The following is a 19,018-nucleotide window of genomic DNA, read 5'->3' as shown; positions in this document are numbered from 1 at the left end:
TTTTCTATCTTATCAAGTAGTAGGTTGTGATCTACTTTATCAAATGCCTTACTGAAGTCCAAGTAAATTATATCTACAGCATTCCTCTGTTCCACTAGTTTTGTCACTTGGTCAAATGATTCTGAGTTGTGCATTACAGTGTTCCCTTGATTCCAACACAAAATAAATATAATAAAACTAAAACTAAAACTAAACTAAAATGTGGGATTCATTTCATACCAGAATTGTTGATTCAGTACCATAAATTTAAACATGTAATTATCACCTCAACAAAAATTTATATCAAAGGTCTCTCACACATATTGAAGAGAAAAATTCAAGTTTAAAACCAGGCAAGGACTTCAAAATTCTATCAAGTAACACTATTTGCTCTCCTAGGAACAATTGCTCCTAAAAGAAACAAATACTAAAGTATAAGAATCTCAGATTTCAAAAATATGAAAAAAATTCAACAAAGTTACAAATTTATGGGACATGGCATTGGAAATAAAATTTGAGGCATTTGTCATTATTCCTTTACAAGGTAAGTTGGAGAAAACTTCTTATTGATGAAGAGTATTTCAGGTTGGAATATAACCCAAGTAATCCATTTCAATTCCCAAAGATCTAAGTAGTTTATAGAGATTGGCCAGTTAAGCTTTGCTTCAGCACAAGAATAATTCCTAGGTGGCTTAAAGAAAATTGATAATAAATATTAGAAAAAATATCTAGGAAACCAAGGACAAAAGAAAAACTCATGACCTTGCAGCTAGGTACCACAAACAAACAAACAAACAAACAAACAAACAAACAAACAAACAAACAAACAAACAAAAATAAATCTAAAGATTAAGAACAACAGATCTACTCTATCCACTCTGTACATCTCTTTATTCATGTCTCTGTCCACAGCTATTTCTTTTTTCTCTCTCTCTGTTTCTAATCTCTTCCTTTGCATAAGAGTATTTTTCCTTGTCACCCAAGAAGAATATTTTAAGAATTCTATGACATTTTGCATCTTGATTGTCATATAATTTACAAATTATCAGCCCTGAAAGCAATATTGCAAGTGTGGTCTTACCTGTGCAATATAAAGTGGTACTAACCCTTCACATGATCTTCATACTATCCCTCTGCTGATGCAGCTTAGTACTGCACTGGTTTTTTTAATTACTTCTTTAATTTGAACAACAAATTGTTAGAAGTCAGCACCCACCCACCCACCCTCGTAGTGAAGGAAATATGTTGGGGAATATTAAAAAGGCAGAAACTGAGCAGGCCAGCTATTTAGCAATGCAGATTTGGTCATTCTATTCAGAAAGACTGAACCACCTATTCATAACCAAAAGGCCACAGAGAAGGTTTGAGTTGATGGGATTAAAAAAACAAAGACTCCAAGGAACATGACCTTTAGGAGGATTAACCTACCCACATTAGAACACAAAAAGGGTGCATTCAAGCTCAGGTCAAAGTTCATGACACAGGAACAGGAATAACCTCAAATACAAAGCCAAAAGAAAATATAAAAGCCCACCTATCCCCCTCCATTTTTTCAGCTACCCCAGAAAAATGCTGTGTTACTGAAATTTCTGGCAACTCAATAAACTGAACCTTCTTTCTTAAGCAGTCTCCATTTTGTTTATTCCTGGCTTGGACTAGGCCTGATAATTTTTCTTTCAACAAAATGTTATGCCAGACATTTGTACAATGAACTCCTGAATTAGATTACAATTGAGAATAATAATAATAATAATAATAATAATAATAATAATAATAATAATAATAATAATAATAATAATAATAATAATTATTATTATTATTATTTTATTTATATACCGCCCTTCTCCCGAAGGACTCAGGGCGGTGAACAGGGCAAGAATAAAAAATACAGAGTTACAAAAGTTAAAAAAGGATTAAATATATGCCCACTAAAAACAGTAAATACAAATATTAAAATAAATAAAAAACCCCACCAATCCCCCATCAGGCCAGGCCGGCTTGTTCAAATAAGATGATCATTTATTGATCATCTTGTAGCCAAATTTATTACTCCAGTTTTCATCCTCCAAAAGTGGCAAGAAGGGGACAAGCAACAAGGAGAAAGCAGGACTATTTAACTCATTTCTTGCATCTGTCTTTACACAAAGGGAAAAAAACAGTACCATAAAAATAGATTAGAAACACAAGTTAAGATAGGCAAGAAAATGGTAAGTGAGCACCTATCCAGCCTAGATGAGTTCAAATCACAAGGACCAGATGAATTATACTCCAGGGTTCTCAAGGAACTGGAACCACTGAACTACATTTTTCAAAGTTCCTGGAGCACTGGGGAATACAGAGAACTGGAAAAGAGAGGATGTAGTTCCCATCTTCAAAAAAGGGAAAAAATAGATCCAGGAAATTACAGACCTATCAGCCTGACCTCAATTTATTTATTTATTTATTTATTTATTTATTTATTTATTTATTTATTTATTTATTTATTTATTTATTTATTTATTTATTATATTTTTATACCGCCCTTCTCCCGAAGGACTCAGGGCGGTGTACAGGGCAATAAATATAAAAACGGAATACAAAAGTTAAAAAACGATTAAATATTATGCCCAAGTTTAAAACAGTAATTAAAAACATATTAAAACCCCAACCCTAACCCATCAAACCAGGTCAGACTGCTCGAATAAATAAGTTTTTAGATTGCGCCGGAAGGAGCGAAGGTCGGGGGCCATCCGGAGCTCAACCGGCAAGCAGTTCCACAGGTCTGGCGCGCCCACAGAGAACGCCCTCCCCTAGGGGCCACCAATCGACATTCTTTGATCGGAGGCACCCTGAGGAGGCCCTCTCTGTGGGAGTGCACTGGATGGAGGGAAGTTGACGCCGGCCGCAGGTGTTGCCGTAGGTAATCCGGTCCCATGCCATGTAGGGCTTTGTAAGTCATAACCAACACCTTGAATCTCTCAATACCTGGGAAGATTCTGGAAAAGATAATCAAACAACAAATCAGTGAACACCTAGAGGCAAACAAAGTCATTACTAAAAGCCAACATGGGTTTGTCAAAAACAGATCATGCCGGACAAATCTTATTGCATTCTTTGACCAAGTGACAAAATTAGTAGACCAGAGGAATGCTGTGGATATAATTTACTTGGACTTCAGTAAGGCATTTGATAAAGTAGATCACAACTTACTACTTGATAAGATAGAAAAATGTGGGTTACCTACCTATCCAGTCCTTACCAAGGACCTGGGATAAGCAGATGTTTGATGGTATTACAGATATTGTTGCAGGATGGAAGCAGTTCCTAGTAAGGCCGCGTTTTGCAATTGACTAATGGTGAATTTGTCAATGCCAATGGTGTTCAAGTGGTGCTCCAGTGTTCAAGTGGTGCCCCAGGTGCCTATTACTATTGTTACTACCCTTGCTTGCCTTTGCCACAGTCTTTCTATTTCTATTTGTAGGTCTTTGTATTTTGTTATCTTCTCCAGTTCTTTCTTGTCTATTCTGCTGTCTCCAGGCACTGCCACGTCAACTATCCAGACTTTTTTGTCTTTCTTATCAACAATTGTTAAGTCCAGGGTGTTCTGTTGCAGGTGCTTGTCTGTTTCAATTCTGAAGTCCCAGAGCAGTTTAACTTTATCATTTTCTATGACTTTCTCTATTTTATGATCCCACCCGTTCTTGCTTACAGGCAAATGATATTTCTTGCAGATCTTCCAATGCACTATTGTTGCTATTTTGTCATGCCGCTGCTTGTAGTCAGTCTGTGCGATCTTCTTGCAGCAGCTTACCAGGTGGTCCACTGTTTCTTCAGCTTCTTTGCATAGGCAGCACTTACGTCTATTGCTGTCTTCTCAATTTTAACCTTGTATGCATTTGTCCTTAAGGCTTGGTCTTATGCAGCCAAATTTAGTCCCTCGGTCTCTTTTTCAACTTTCCTGCTCTTAGCCATTGCCAGGACTTATTATTATCTGCTTCCCCAGATTTTTTTTTAATGTATTGGCCATGTAGTCCTTTGACTTCCCATGCCTCTATTCTGTTCTTCATTTGGTCTTTCTTGTAGGCCAGTTTGGTCTCTCCAGTAGTCAGTAAGCCTTCCTGATATAATAATTTCAGTGCATCTTCATCATTGCAGGATTGCAGGATTTGAGTTTGGCTAGTGTAGAGAAAAGAAAGACTAGGGGGGACATGATAGCAGTATTCCAATCTTTGACAGGCTGCCACAAAGCACCAGTGGGCAGGACAAGAAACAATGTATGGTAACTAATCAAGGAGAGAAGCCACCTGGAATTAAGGAGAAATTTCGTAACAGTGAGGGCAATTAACTAGTGGAACAGCTTGCCTTCAGAAAATGTGGGTGCTTCATCACTGGACAGTCACTTGTCTGAAATGGTATAGGGTGTCCTGCTTGAGCAGGGCATTGGACTAGAAGATCTCCAAGGTCCCTTCCAGCTCTATTCTTATTGACTGATCAATAGCCAGGAGTCCAGGAAAAATCTCAACTTTGAGACTCCCCACTGTCAAAGAAAAGGTCATCTCACCCAGGTTAAGATTGTAGCAGAAAAAGTAAACAAAAAGTATATCTAGGATTTAACCTCATTACTTTACAAATCATCCAGTTTTCCATAGTTTTAGGCCCTGGGTCACAACCAAATGACAACCAGATTTGTTTTTGACATAAATGTGACCTGGATAGGTTTGAGCCAGTCATTCCCTCTTAGCCCTAAGAAGAACAGAAGGGCAAAGCATTTCTGAAAATGTCAAGAAAAAAATATGGACTTCTTGTAAGGACCACAAATCAAGATTGAGTCAATCAACCATAACAACAGTATTGTCTATAAATTTTGTAAAACAAATCAGTTGTACTATATTTCAAGGCTGTTTTGCCAGAAAAGAGTAATGGATTCTTGGTGATCTAAGACTTTAAAAAGGAGAAAACAGCTGTATTCCATCAAAAAGTTTCATTGTATGTCAGAAATATTTTTGATTAAATATGGCTGTTTTCTCATTGTGGAAGCCTATTTCAAGTGCAAAACTGAATTCTATGTCATTTCATAGTATATACTAGTGCAAAGCTGGAAATGTTGTTCCTTTTCATTTTAATATTATTTATGTAAGTATTTATTTTCCTTGGTTTTCTTTATTTTTGATTGTGATCTCTTGTCCTATTGTTGCTATGCAGAAAGCAACAAACCACCCCAAAATAAGATCAATTATTATTGCTGCAATTTTATGAAACTGTTAATCAACAGAGGTTGTCTTTTAATTGACCATGTTTAATTCTACTCCCCTGAACCCTAGGGAGTTACAAAGAACACAGTAAATAGAAATCCAACTCAGACAGATGTTATTAATAGTCTTTATTGCTAATCATATTCAAATATGAGGCATGAAGAACAAGGCTATTTTTCCTATTCTTTTCTGCCTTCAGATCATCCAAGAGAAAAAAGCCAAAATGTTAGGTTACCCTATATTCAGAAGCCGTATCAATTATCATTTGGGCAAAGTACATCTGAAATTTGCTCTGTTGTTTTTCAAATTGTGGATGTTGATATGGTTTCCTCAGGTTATGTGCCATGCTCTCTACATGGGGCTGCCCTTGAGGACAACTCGGAGGCTCCAGCTGGTGCAGAATGCAGCCGCGCGAGTGGTGGTGGGAGTCTCCCGATACTCCCATGTAACACCTCTACTCCGTGAGCTGCATTGGCTTCCAGTTGCCCTCCGGGTAAGATTCAAGGTGCTGGTTATGACCTATAAAGCCCTAAATGGCATGGGTCCGGGTTACTTACGGGAACATCTGCTGCCGGCATCAACTTCCCTTCGTCCAGTGCGCTCCCACAGAAAGGGCCTCCTTAGGGTGCCATCGGTGAAAGAGTGTCGACTGGAGAAGGGCGGTATAAAAATTAAATAAATAAATAAATAAATAAATGATGCTAAATGTACTATCAACAACCCTAGTATTAAATATAAATCTTATCATTCAGGTGAACTCATCATTGGTGGCATCATTTCACTGATCTACATGATATATATAACCTGATCACCTTCAAAAAAAAATCCATCTGAAGAGTTACTTGATGATCCTGTGTATGTAATCGATTTTTCTTAACTTATACCAGCTCTGAAATGTGGCTGGGTCAATGTATTTTGGGAAGGGCATAAATGATTGCAAGATAACTTTCACCTCCTTTCAGTTAAACTTTCTTTGCTCAGAGATTCTACTATATTGCTTACATATTTTATAACAAATGGATAGAAGCAAGACCCTGCTTTTGTTCCACTTGGCTTCAGCTTCATAAAATTTCCAGAATTACACTTGTTTTGGTCTCATTCAAACTCTCTGCTTCCTAATTTCCTTTATCTTCGGTGCTCAATGGCACAAAAAATATAGCATAGTATATACACAAGCCTAGTCCAATTCCCTTGACAATGGAGAAGGAATCTTTGAAGCTGCAAATCCTTTTTATATTTTAGAAACTTCCATTTCTATGTACATACATTGGACCTTTTAAAAACAGGTACTATACAAATTGTTGTTCTTAGTTGCGAAGTCGTGTCCGACCCATCGCGACCCTATGGACAACGTTCCTTCACGCCTTCCTGTCCTCTACCATCTTCTGGAGTCCATTTAAGCTCACGCCTCCTGCTTCAGTGACTCCATCCAGCCACCTCATTCTCTGTCGTCCCCTTCTTCTATTGCCCTCAATCTTTCCCAGCATTAGGCTCTTCTCCAGTGAGTCCTTCCTTCTCATTAGATGGCCAAAGTATTTGAGTTTGAGCTTCAGGATCTGGCCTTCTAAAGAGCAGTCAGGGTTGATCTCCTCTAGGACTGACTGGTTTGATCGCCTTGCAGTCCAAGGGACTCGCAGGAGTCTTCTCCAGCACCATAGTTCAAAGGCTTCAATTCTTTGGCGCTCAGCCTTTCTTATGGTCCAGCTTTCACTACCATACATTGCAACTGGGAAGACCATAGCCTTGACTATACATACTTTTGTTGACAGGGTGATGTCTCTGCTTTTTAGTGTGCTGTCTAGATTTGCCATGGCTTTCCCCCCCCCAGGAGCAAGCGTCTTTTAATTTCTTGGCTACAGTCCACATCTGCAGTGATCTTGGAGCCCAGGAAAATAAAATCTGTCACTACCTCCATTTCTTCCCCATCTATTTGCCAGGAATTGAGAGGGCCAGATGCCATGATCTTGGTTTTCTTAATGTTAAGTTTCAACCCAACTTTTGCACTCTCCTTCTTCACCTGCAACAAGAGGCTCTTTAGTTCTTCACTTTCTGCCATTAGAGTGGTATCATCTGCATATCTTAGGTTGTTGATATTTCTTCCGGCAATCTTAATTCCAACTTTTGATTCATCTAGCCCTGCCTTTCTCATGATGTGCTCTGCATATAAGTTAAATAGGCAGGGCGACAGTATACGGCCTTGCCAGACTCCTTTCCCAATTTTGAACCAATCAGTGGTTCCGTGTCTAGTTCTCACTGTTGCTTCTTGGCCCACAAACCACTTAGAGAGGGCTATAAAGCACTATAAAGCAGTATATAAGTTTAAGTGCTAGTTCTAAGTCGATGCTTTCAAGTTAGATGCATAACTATGAGAGGGAAGTAGAAGACAAAATGTTGGTGGCTTCAGACTCTGAGAATGAAAATTGCTGGTAAGGGAGGCATTTATATTTAGGTGATAAATTAAACTATGATCCCTTAGTACTACCCTGTCTCTTTTGATACTTCTTCTGACTGCTGTGGTTGGAGTTGATGGAGGTGATAGAGCAGCACCATAATTTAAGAGTGCAACAATATCTTTTGAAATAGTGTTGCGGTTTATTTTTGCCATTCCTGCATATTAATTTCAGTGATGTTCTTCCCTTGAGCTTCATCACTACCTAAGAAAAATCTCATTTAACAACAGTGCTGGAGAAAACATTTTCTTTGATCAGAATGGGAAAGTTGCAACTGGCTTTGATATTATCAACTGGATCACCTTTCCAAATCAATCTTTTCTTAGGAGCAAAGTTGGAAAAGTAAATCCATCAGCTCAACTAGAAAACCTTCTCTCTCTATCAGCAGATAACATTGTCTGGCCCACCTTTTTTAATCAGGTATCGTTTATTCATTTTTCAAGGTTTGCATTGATGCTGCACCTATGTCTGAATAGTTTTTTGAATAATTGAACAAATTAATAAGTGAACTAAATGAGAAGTACTTTGAAGAGGATTCTGTGTAAGAAATAGTAACTCAATGAACTCTAAGCTCTGAGCTAAATATACCTAATCTTTGAGATCTATGTGCAGAAGGACAGAATTTTCCATTTACATGACTCATTAACCCAGTAAAATATTTTATGAAATAAAACCAGCATTATGCACTAGAATAGAAGGTTTCAAAACTCTAATAAAAAATGAAAAGGAAGATTCCTCAAAGATTATAATTTTTTAGATTAATGCTTAAATTCTAAATCGATTCCACTTTCATTTATTAATAGACACAACCTCTTTCTTCATGTAATGCTCCTTGCTCCTTGGGTTACAGCAAGATCAAAACTGAGGGGAAACCATTTTGCTGTTACAAATGCCTCCGTTGCCCAGAAGGGAAAATTGCCAACCAGACAGGTAAAACATGCCATGCAAAAACTGTTGAGGTCTATTAGCGCTGAAGGTCAAAACTTTATTTTTAGAATGGGAAATTCAAGCACAAAACCAAGAAATAACTTTAAAATTCGTTTTGTAATAGGAAATATCGAAGGTAAAACAGAATGTGTAAATTTATTTTTAAAAGATGATTCAATGTTCATATTTTTCCAATGAATGTGAAAAACTGTGGATTATATGGCATCTTTTGTATAAGAAATTTAAATGACTGACATAAAGGACAAAAGTAAACTTTTGAAAAATAAATCTAAAGGCATTTTTTTAAAAATAAAGGACTGTCCATTATAATAAAGTATACATAGTCACTCTATATGTACACTGTTTTGGAACACTGTACAAGTGTACAATGGATTAGGCACCTACACAAATATAAATAAGGCAGTTATCTAAAACTTATAAGAATAAATTCATGGATTTTGCCATGGTAGATACTGCTACAAATAATACCTGATCCAAAGGAGATCAAACAAGAATAAAAGGAGTAAGCTGAAACTGTGCAGTAGAGAGGGCAACATCCAGGCTATCCCTTATGTAAAAGAACCAAGTTTCTAAGCAGGCTATGCCAATCTATCAACGGGCAACAGATCTTAGTACATGTTTCATCCTCTTGTGGGAAATCCATTGATTGCAGATTTGCTTCCTGATCCAAGGTGCTAGTTATCACTTTTAAACCATAGTCCTATTAAGGAAGTCCATCCAGTTGTATGAAGTTAAAGGGCCTTTTTATAGTGGCTCACTCCTTGAGGACCATCATCCTGATAGAGATATGACTGACTCCCACTGTGATGATGCTCTCTTGAAATGCCATGAAGACATGTCTTATCAGCCAGCCTAGGGATTCAGGCTGATATGGAGCACATCAAGTGGTTTCTCTGAATATTGTTCCCAGGGGCTGGAATGTATTGAATTTTTTATATGGGGTCTTATCTTTGGAAGACAACCAGCATAACTGTGAATTAGGCAGTGATATGAATCTCTCTGATAAATAAATTACTAAGTAAAGTCACAGTAATTGTTAGGCTACTCTTCCCACTCAATTCAGTTATAGAATTTTCCTGGTCTACAACCTTCCATATAGGTTAGATATCAAATTTCCAGTCTGGAAATTCCAGACACTGAAATAGGCTTCATCTGAAAATTGGGAAAAACTGAGCCAACTTTGAATTCTTATGTGCTTGACAATTCTATTTCCTCTTCTAGATTCAGTTGACTGTTTGTCCTGTCCTGAAGACCATTATCCTAACAAGGATCAGGGGCTTTGCATTAAAAAACATGCAATCTTCTTGTCTTACAAAGAACCCTTGGGAATCACCTTGAACAGTGTGGCTTTTTTCTTTTCTTTTATCTCAGCTGTGGTGCTGGGAATCTTCATTAAACACCAAGATACACCCATTGTCCAAGCAAACAACCAGAACCTAACCTATACTCTTCTAGTTGTTCTCCTCCTTTCCTTCCTTTGCACTTTACTTTTTGTTGGACAACCTGACCCAGTAAAATGTCTCATGAGACAAACTGCTTTTGGCATCATATTCTCTGTAGCCCTTTCTTGTATATTGGGAAAAACAGCCATAGTGCTCCTTGCTTTCATGGCCACAAAGCCGGGCTCCAAAATCAGGAAATGGGTGGGGAAAAGGCTAGCCATCGCTATTGTTCTATCTTGCTCTCTGGTGCAAGTCACTATTTGTAGTGTGTGGCTCGCAATTTATCCCCCATTTCCAGATTCAGACATGCATTCCATGGTTCAAGAAATTGTACTGGAATGTAATGAGGGCTCAGACATCATGTTTTATATTGTCCTTGGCTTTATGGGGTTCTTGGCAGCCATCAGCTTCATGGTAGCCTTCCTAGCCAGGAGGTTACCTGATAGCTTTAATGAAGCCAAATTTATCACCTTCAGTATGTTTCTCTTTTGTAGTGTTTGGGTGTTGTTTGTTCCCACCTATCTGAGCACCAAGGGAAAATACATGGTGGCTGTGGAGATCTTCTCCATTTTGGCTTCTGCAGCTGGATTACTCAGATTCATCTTTTTCCCCAAATGCTATATTATTGTTCTGAGGCCAAATCTGAACAGAAAGGGAAAGTTGATAAAGAAAGAAAACTGAATTCCTGTTTTATTTATTTAGTAAGCTTCTGGAAGGAAGGCCTGGAGGAATGTTGTCCATAGGGTCGCGATGGGTCGGACACGACTTCGCAGCTAACAACAACAAAGCTTCTGTCTCTAGGTCAAACTTGATTCTGCTTTCCATTTGATAAAATTAGTTCTGAATCAATCCTTCTTCCCCAAATGATCATCATCGACCTATGCACTCTGTAAGAAAGACAACCTCATTCTTTATCTCAGAAATAGGATATTTTGTTTTTAAAAAGCAGGAAGAGCCATATATATTTTCCTTGAAATATTTGTAACTTAATGTCAAATATTCAGTGTCAAAATATGTTGTTATACAGAAAAGATCAGTCTTTAGAAAAATCTAATTTCTAGTCCAAACTAGCTGAAACTCCGTTTTTGAATTTGAATTCCATAGTAAAAATAGTTAGAAAAATTCCTGCTTCTTTTTCCAGATTTCTTCTAAGTTCCTCAAGTGTTTTGGCCATGTGTGTGTGTGTGTGTGTGTGTGTGTGTGTGTGTGTGTACACGTGCCTAATCTAGAGCATGGCTAAGAATATTAGGAGAAGAGAATGAGGAAGGGGCGATAGTATAAAATCAGAAAAAAATAGAATCCCACCAGACTCTCTGCTGGTTAGTCTGCATTGCTTCTTTTGTTTTCAAATAAATAATAATTGGGATGAGTTTCCCACCTGCAACCAGCAGCAAATGTGAAAGTAGCTTCTTCTCTGTCCAGATTAAACACAAAAAGAACAAAATAAAAATCACATCCTTGGTCCATTAGTATAAGAAAGAAGGAAAAAAGGCACAGATAAACCTCTAGGTGGCCTCAAAGACCAGTGCTAATGACCAAATGACTGCAAGGAATATAAATCCTTCTATCCTCCACCATTCAATTAGTACAGAAGAATCTTCTTGGATGAGAAGCGAAATATTTTGAAGGAAAACCAAAGTCCAGTTGCCTTTTGAAAAGACACATTTGGGAAAACCATGACCCAGATGACTGAGAATCTCCATAGATAAAAGGAAAAAAAGTTTGTCTCAAAAGTGAAAGAAGTTATAATATACACTAAAACTGTTCATAACCTGTCAGACCATCTAACAGAATGAACATTCTGATCCTAAAGATAGTCACATCCAAGGAGAAAGTGAAATGATGGCTTTCAAAATCTCCCAAAGTGCCTTAAAGGGTTTAATCACCCTGACCTTATTTGAGAAGCAAAACCTGCCAACTGTGTCCCTTCCAGGAAATTTATAAATTCCCTTTTGACAATTGATAGGTGAGGTTTTAATATATATATATTTTTTAATTCCATTTATATCCCGCCCTTCTCTGAAGACTCAGGGCGGCTTACAAGCTTAGCAGTAGCCTTCATTCTATGTATATGCCTGCTTATTAGGGCTTTCACACACACCCCCAAGCGGCATTATTACAAATTCAGCTTAATTGCCCCCAACAATCTGGATCCTCATTTTACCTACCTCGGAAGGATGGAAGGCTGAGTCAACCTTGAGCCTGGTGAGATGCGAACCTGCACTAATTGCAGGCAGCTGGTGTTACTTAAGGAGGCATTAGCCCACTGCTCCACCAAGGCTCTATATTGATGCTAATATCTCAATCCTTTGCTAGAAGGTGGGCTGCTACATGCTGCATCAGTTACTGTTTCTTTAATATAAAATATACAGCTCAAAAAATAAAGGGAACAGAAAATAAGACATCCTACTATTAAATACAGTACATTGTGTTGTTTAAGTGTTCCCTTTATTTTTTTGAGCAGTATATATTACTGTAGTCTCATTCTGCAAAGATTGAGGGATGACTGATTTTGCCAGTTCTCCCTACTCTAAAGGTAAAGGTAAAGGTTCCCCCGCACATGCGTGCTAGTCGTTTCCAACTCTAGGGGCCAGTGCTCATCTCCATTTCAAAGCCGAAGAGCCAGCACTTGTCCGAGGACATCTAAGGGGAGAGCATTCTCTGTGGGCGTGCCAGACCTGTGGAACTGCTTGCCGGTCGGGCTCCAGATGGTTCCCAACCTTCGCTCCTTCTGGCAGGATCTAAAAACTTACTTATTTGAACAATCCAGCCTGGTTTGATGGGTTAGGGGTTGGGGTTTTAACATGGTTTTTAATTACTGTATATATCGGGCATAATATTTAATTGTTTTTTAACTTTTGTATTTTGTTTTTAATATTTATTGCCCTGTACACCGCCCTGAGTCCTTCGGGAGAAGGGCGGTATAAAAATTTAATAAATATAATATAAATATAAATATATCTCTGTGGTCATGTGGCCGTCATGACTAGACGCCAAAGGCGCACAGAATGCTGTTACCTTCCCACCGTAGTGGTCCCTATTTTTCTACTTGCATTTTTATGTGCTTTCGAACTGCTAGGTTGGCAGAAGCTGGGACGAGTAACAGGTGCTCACTCTGTTACGCGGCACTTGGGATTCGACCTGCCAAACTGCTGACCTTCTGATTGACATGTTCAGTGTCCTAACGCACTGAGCCACTACTCCCCAGATATGGGCATACATGCATGTAAAAGACCAGAAAATAGTTAAGAAAATAATTGGTCCATTAGTGGGAGAAAGTGGCAAGAAGATGACAAGCAACAGGGAAAAAGCAGAACTCCTCAACTCATTTTTTGCATCCATATTTACACAAAAGGGGAAAAAACAGTTCAACCTATCAAAAACAATCCCATAAAAACAGATTAGAAACACAAGTTAGGATAGGCAAGAAAATGGTAAGTGAGCACCTGTCCACTGTAGATGAGTTCAAATCACCAGGACCAGATGGACTACACCCCAAGGTTCTGAAGGAACTGGCAGATGTGATCTCAAAACCACTGAACTATCTCTTTCAAAGATCCTGAAGCACTGGGGAACTACCAGAGGACTGGAAAAGAGCTGAAGTAGTTCCGATTTTCAAAAAAGGGAAAAAAATGGATCCTGGAAACTACAGACCTATCAGCTTGACCTCAATACCTAGGAAGATCTTGGAAAAGGCTCCAAAAATGAGGAAATGGATGGGGAAAAGGCTGGCCAGTACAATTGTCCTATCTTGCTCCCTGATATTTGTAGTGTGTTGCTAGCAATTTCTCTCCCATTCCCAGATTCAGGCATGCATTCTATGGTTGAAGAAATTATCCTGTAATGTAATGAAGGCTCAGTCATCATGTTTTACACTGTCCTTGGCTTTATGGGGTTCTTGGCGACCATCAGCTTTACGGTAGCCTTCCTAGCCAGGAAGTTACCTGATAGCTTTAGTGAAGCCAAATTTATCACCTTCAATATGTTGGTCTTTTGTAGTGTCTGGATATCCATTGTTCCCACCTATCTGAGCAGCAAGGGAAAATACATTGTAGCTGTGGAGGTTATTGAGTAGTGGGCTTCAGTAGGCAAGGAGCAGACCAGCATAGTTACAACATCATTTATTGACTCAAACTAGAACTGGAGAACTGCAGGCAATTGTAATACTTGAAAAGCCAGCCGAAATATGAATATTCAAAATTTCCCTCCAAAACAGTTGGAGTTAACAGTCAGGGTCATCTAAAGGTTAGTTTCATTTTAGCTTCACAAGCAGTTGGAGTTTAAGTTAGTTTCACTTTAACAGGGCTTAACACAACTTTATATATATTCAATACATAACAGAGGTCTTCTCTATTTTGACATTTGCAGCTGGATTACTGGGATGCATCTTTTTCCCCAAATGCCACATTATTGTTCTGAGGTCTGATTTGAACAGAAAGGTGCAGCTAATAAGAAACACATGCCAAATCTTTTTGTTTATATTTATTTAGTAAGCTTCTTACTCCAGGTCCAACTGGAGCTTCTTTCAGTTTGCTAAATTTGTTCAGAAATAGTTCTCTTTTTTTTAGAGTAATGAAGAACAATATATGCATTTCATCAGAAAGGTAACCACATTGTTTATATGAGCAATGAATATTTTTTCTTTTAAAAACACAGGAACAGCCATACAGCATATTTCTGGTTGAGAAAATTATAGTTATTCCTGAACATTCAGTGCAGGAAAATGTTACATTTTCTAGAAAAAGAAAGTTTGCCAAAAAATCTGATTTCTAGTCCAAACTGCTCAGTTTTCAAACTAGCATTTCAGAGGAAGAAAAGATGGATAACTCCCTACTTCATTTTCATTGATTTTCCCTGAATTCTCAAAATGTGTCTACACTGATACTAAGAGTGTGGAAAATGTACTTAAGCACTTGAGTACTTACTACTATAGGGAGCATAAATTTTAGGGAGATTGATGGGATGACTCTTCTGATTGGAACATAGCACTTAAAAATACCATTAATCCTCAGACGAGAAGTAATTGAAAGGAGAATGATTAAAAGAACTTGTACTGTATATAAAACTTTCCCCAAACTGGTCAGATATTTAAAAGTATGAATCTGGTGATGCTAATGCAAGCAGGTGGGTTAAAATAAGATAAGAAAATCTTTATTGGCATTTTTTTTACTGTGGGCACAATGGCACAAATCAAAAATGAAATTTAGTTTGAGATTGTTAAAAGGGTTAAATATTTGGGGGTGTACTTGTCACCCTCAAATGCAAAGTTATATAAAAATAATTATGAAAAATTATGGGGGAAAATTCAAAAAGAATTGGAAAGTTGGAAAAAATTACAATTGTCTTTATTGGGAAGAATTGCAGCAGTGAAAATGAATGTTTTGCCTAAATTTTTATTTTTATTTCAAATGATACCTATTCTTAAAAAAGATTCAAATTTGGAGGAATAGCAAAAGGGTATCAATAAATTTGTATGGGCAGGAAAAAGGCCACGAGTTAAATTTAAGATTATGCAGGACACGCGTGAAAGAGGTGGTCTTAAAATGCCCAACTTTAAATTATATTATGAAGCTGCTGCGTTGTCAGCGGTAAGTGACTGGATTAATTTAACACAAGGGAGATTATTAAATCTTGAAGGCCACGACTTGTTATTTGGCTGGCATGCATATTTATTGTATGATAAGAAGGTAGATAATGTGTTTAAGGTACACATTTTAAGACAGGCATTGCTGAGAGTTTGGAAAAAGTACAGACATAAGTTAAACTACAAGATACCTTTATGGGCAATACCGAAACACGCAATAGGAAACATAAATGTTGGGTTCAAACATGATGTGACTACATATAAGGAAATCTTAAGTTTGGAGAGGAACGTATGGTGTTTGAAGTCGTACATTTTTTTACGAGAAGAGAAGATTGTCCAAACTTGGTTCCAATATGGTCAATTACAGGCCAGGTGGAAAGAAGACCAGAAAATTGGCTTTTCAATGACTGATGAAAATCTGGTAAAGCAAATTAGAAATCAGGGTCCAACACATATCAAACGGATATATCTTGCATTGATAGAAATTGACTCAGAAACAGAACTTGTTAAAGATTGTATGATAAAGTGGGCTCAGAATATTCAAGAAGGTATTACAATGGACACTTGGGAAAAGATCTGGGTGAGGAACATAAAATTTACGCAAGCTCAAAATTTAAGAGAGAACTTTTATAAAATGTTTTATAGGTGGCATTTAGATCCTAAAAAGCTTGCAAGTATGTATCCGAACTATCAACCTAAATGTTGGAGATGTGGTGGCGAAGACGCAACGTATTTTCATATATGGTGGACCTGTAAAAAGGTTAAAGCTTTTTGGATTAAAATCTGGTGGAATATGCAGAAGATATTCAAGCAAAGGATAAAGTTTTGTCCGCAATTGTTTTTATTGGGCATAATTACGGATACTACTGTTGTGGACACTAAGTTGATGTTAAACTTAATTACGGCAGCAAGACTCTTAGTAGGTCAATATTGGAAGAAGGAGGAACTGCCAACTATAGAAGAATGGACTTTAAAAGTTTCTGACCTGGCAGAAATGGCAAAGATTTCGGCTTATTTGAAAGACCATTCACAACAACGTTATATTATGGAGTGGAAAAAGTGGATTGATTACATCCAGAACAAATATGGGACTAAAAAGTTTCATTTAGCATTTGTATAAGTTTTGAGGTGATATTAGTATTGCTTGCAGTCATTTTATATGAGCTAGAGTGCGATAGACTTAATAGTTTATTGTTATTAACATATGGTTGTTTAATGATTGTTTTTACCTTTATACCTTGTATTTAGCTCTGGGAAGTCGGGGAGGGGGGAGGGGGGAAAGGGAGGGGGGAGGGTTAGGGAGGGTCAGGAAGGGTTGGGTGGGGGGAGGGATTGTTAAAGATAAAATGTATTGTAAAACTTTTCAATAAAAAAAATGAAATTTAGTTGCCCACTCTCAAAGTGAAACACATACATGACACACACCTAAAACATACTATCAACAACATATGTATAGACCCACACCCCTACATATACATAACAATAAAATATTAAATACTGTCCATCTTGAATATATAACGGAAGGAGGAAGCCTGAGAGTTCACAAGGTTAATGCTGTATGGAATGAAACTATGGTTTAATCTGGATGTTCTGCTATGGATACCACGAAGCCTCCTCCCAGAAGGTAACAAGGAAAAAAATTAATTTTAAATATGTGAACTATGTTGTTGGTGGTGACTGTCACCAACTCACACAGGAAAAAATGTAAATGATGAGTTTCAAAACCTTCTAATGTACCTTAAAGTGTTTCACCACACTGACCATATTCTAGAGGCAAAGTCTGCCAACTGTGGCCCTTCCAGAGAATTTATGATTTTTTCATTTTGACAACTAATGGATCAGGTTTATTGGTTCTAGGTTTCTTATGACTCCCAACATCAGATACCTAATGAAATATATAAATATATACTGAGTGTATATGTATATGTATATGTATATGTATATGTATATGTATATATACTTTTCACTTGAGTAACTCTTCCTTTTTAGAAGGAGGAGAAAGTAAAGTAAGCAATTTAGTAAGGTTAGGGTTTAAGATTAATAAAATACTAAGAGCAGATACATTATTTTGGAGATCAAGTTGCAACTTTAAATAATTGGAAACTTCTTGGATGAGAAGCAAAACGTCTTCAAAGAAAAATAAGAAAGTCCAGTTGCCTCTGAAAAAGCATCTTTGGGACAATCACATTCAAGATTTAGTTTGTAGCACAGGGAATAAACAATGAGTCATATCTTCTTAGCTTGACTTCCATTTTTTTCCTGTCATGCAGACTCTCATAGCCTTAGACCCTGGGTCACAAGCCACACAAGTGTTTGAGAAAAAAGTCACTTGAATACCTTTGAGCCAGTCATTCTCTCTTGGCCATAAGAACAAGAGAATGGCAAAGCACTTTTGGAAGTTTCAAGGAAAATCCATGGACTAGTTCTTGCAAGTACCACAAGTCAAGGTTGATTCAATCAACCATAACATCAAAACTGACTATAAATTTTCTAAACTGAAGCCATTTAATGATATATCAAGGACTGATGGCCAGAGAAGAGTAACAAACTCTTGGTGATCTAAAGCCATAGATGTTTTCTAACAAATAATGAAGCTTTTTGGTTTAACATTGTTTCCTCATTGGTAAAGCCTAGTCCAAGGACAAACTTGACTACTGTGTCATACCATCACACCAGGGCAAACCTGACAAACTTATTCTTTTTCACACATTATATTATTTATTTGGTTTCCTTTATCTTCTTTGCTTTCTATTGCAATCTGCTTTTCTGTTGCTGCTGTGCAGAATGCCACAAACCATTTACTCCAACCTTATTATTTTCTCCTGCTATATCAGAAAAGCAAAAGATGTTGTATACCATAATTGACTATGTTTATTTCTACTCCTCTGAGCTCTAGGGAGTTTCAAAGAGCCGAGCAAAATAGGAAGCCAACCCAGACTGACTGATATTATTAATATTCCTCATTTCTAAACATATTGAAATACAACACATAAAGAGCAACATCGTATGAGTTTGTTTTTCTTATATAATGTAGTTCTTCATTTAGATTATCCAAGAGAAAGAAGCAAAGTGTTAGGTTGTACATTTAGAATCTTCCTCTTCAAACTGTGGGTGTTAAAATAACTTCTTCAGGTCATGTTCCATGATGCTAAATGCACCATCAACAATCCAAATGTTAAATACAAGTCTTACCATTCAGGTGATCTCATCATTGGTGGCGTTATTTCTCTGATCTATGTGATGTCTAACCTGATTACCTTCAAAAGAATTCCATCTGAAGAACTTATTGATGATCCCTTGTATGTAGCTCTCATTTTTAATTATAACGGTTCCCAAATCTGACTGGATAATTAATGTATTTTAGGGAGGCCATAAATCATTGAA

This window comes from Vipera berus, assembly GCF_964194415.1.
Source record: "Vipera berus genome assembly, chromosome: Z".
Classification (NCBI taxonomy): domain Eukaryota; kingdom Metazoa; phylum Chordata; class Lepidosauria; order Squamata; family Viperidae; genus Vipera; species Vipera berus.
This window is presented reverse-complemented; position numbering follows the sequence as displayed.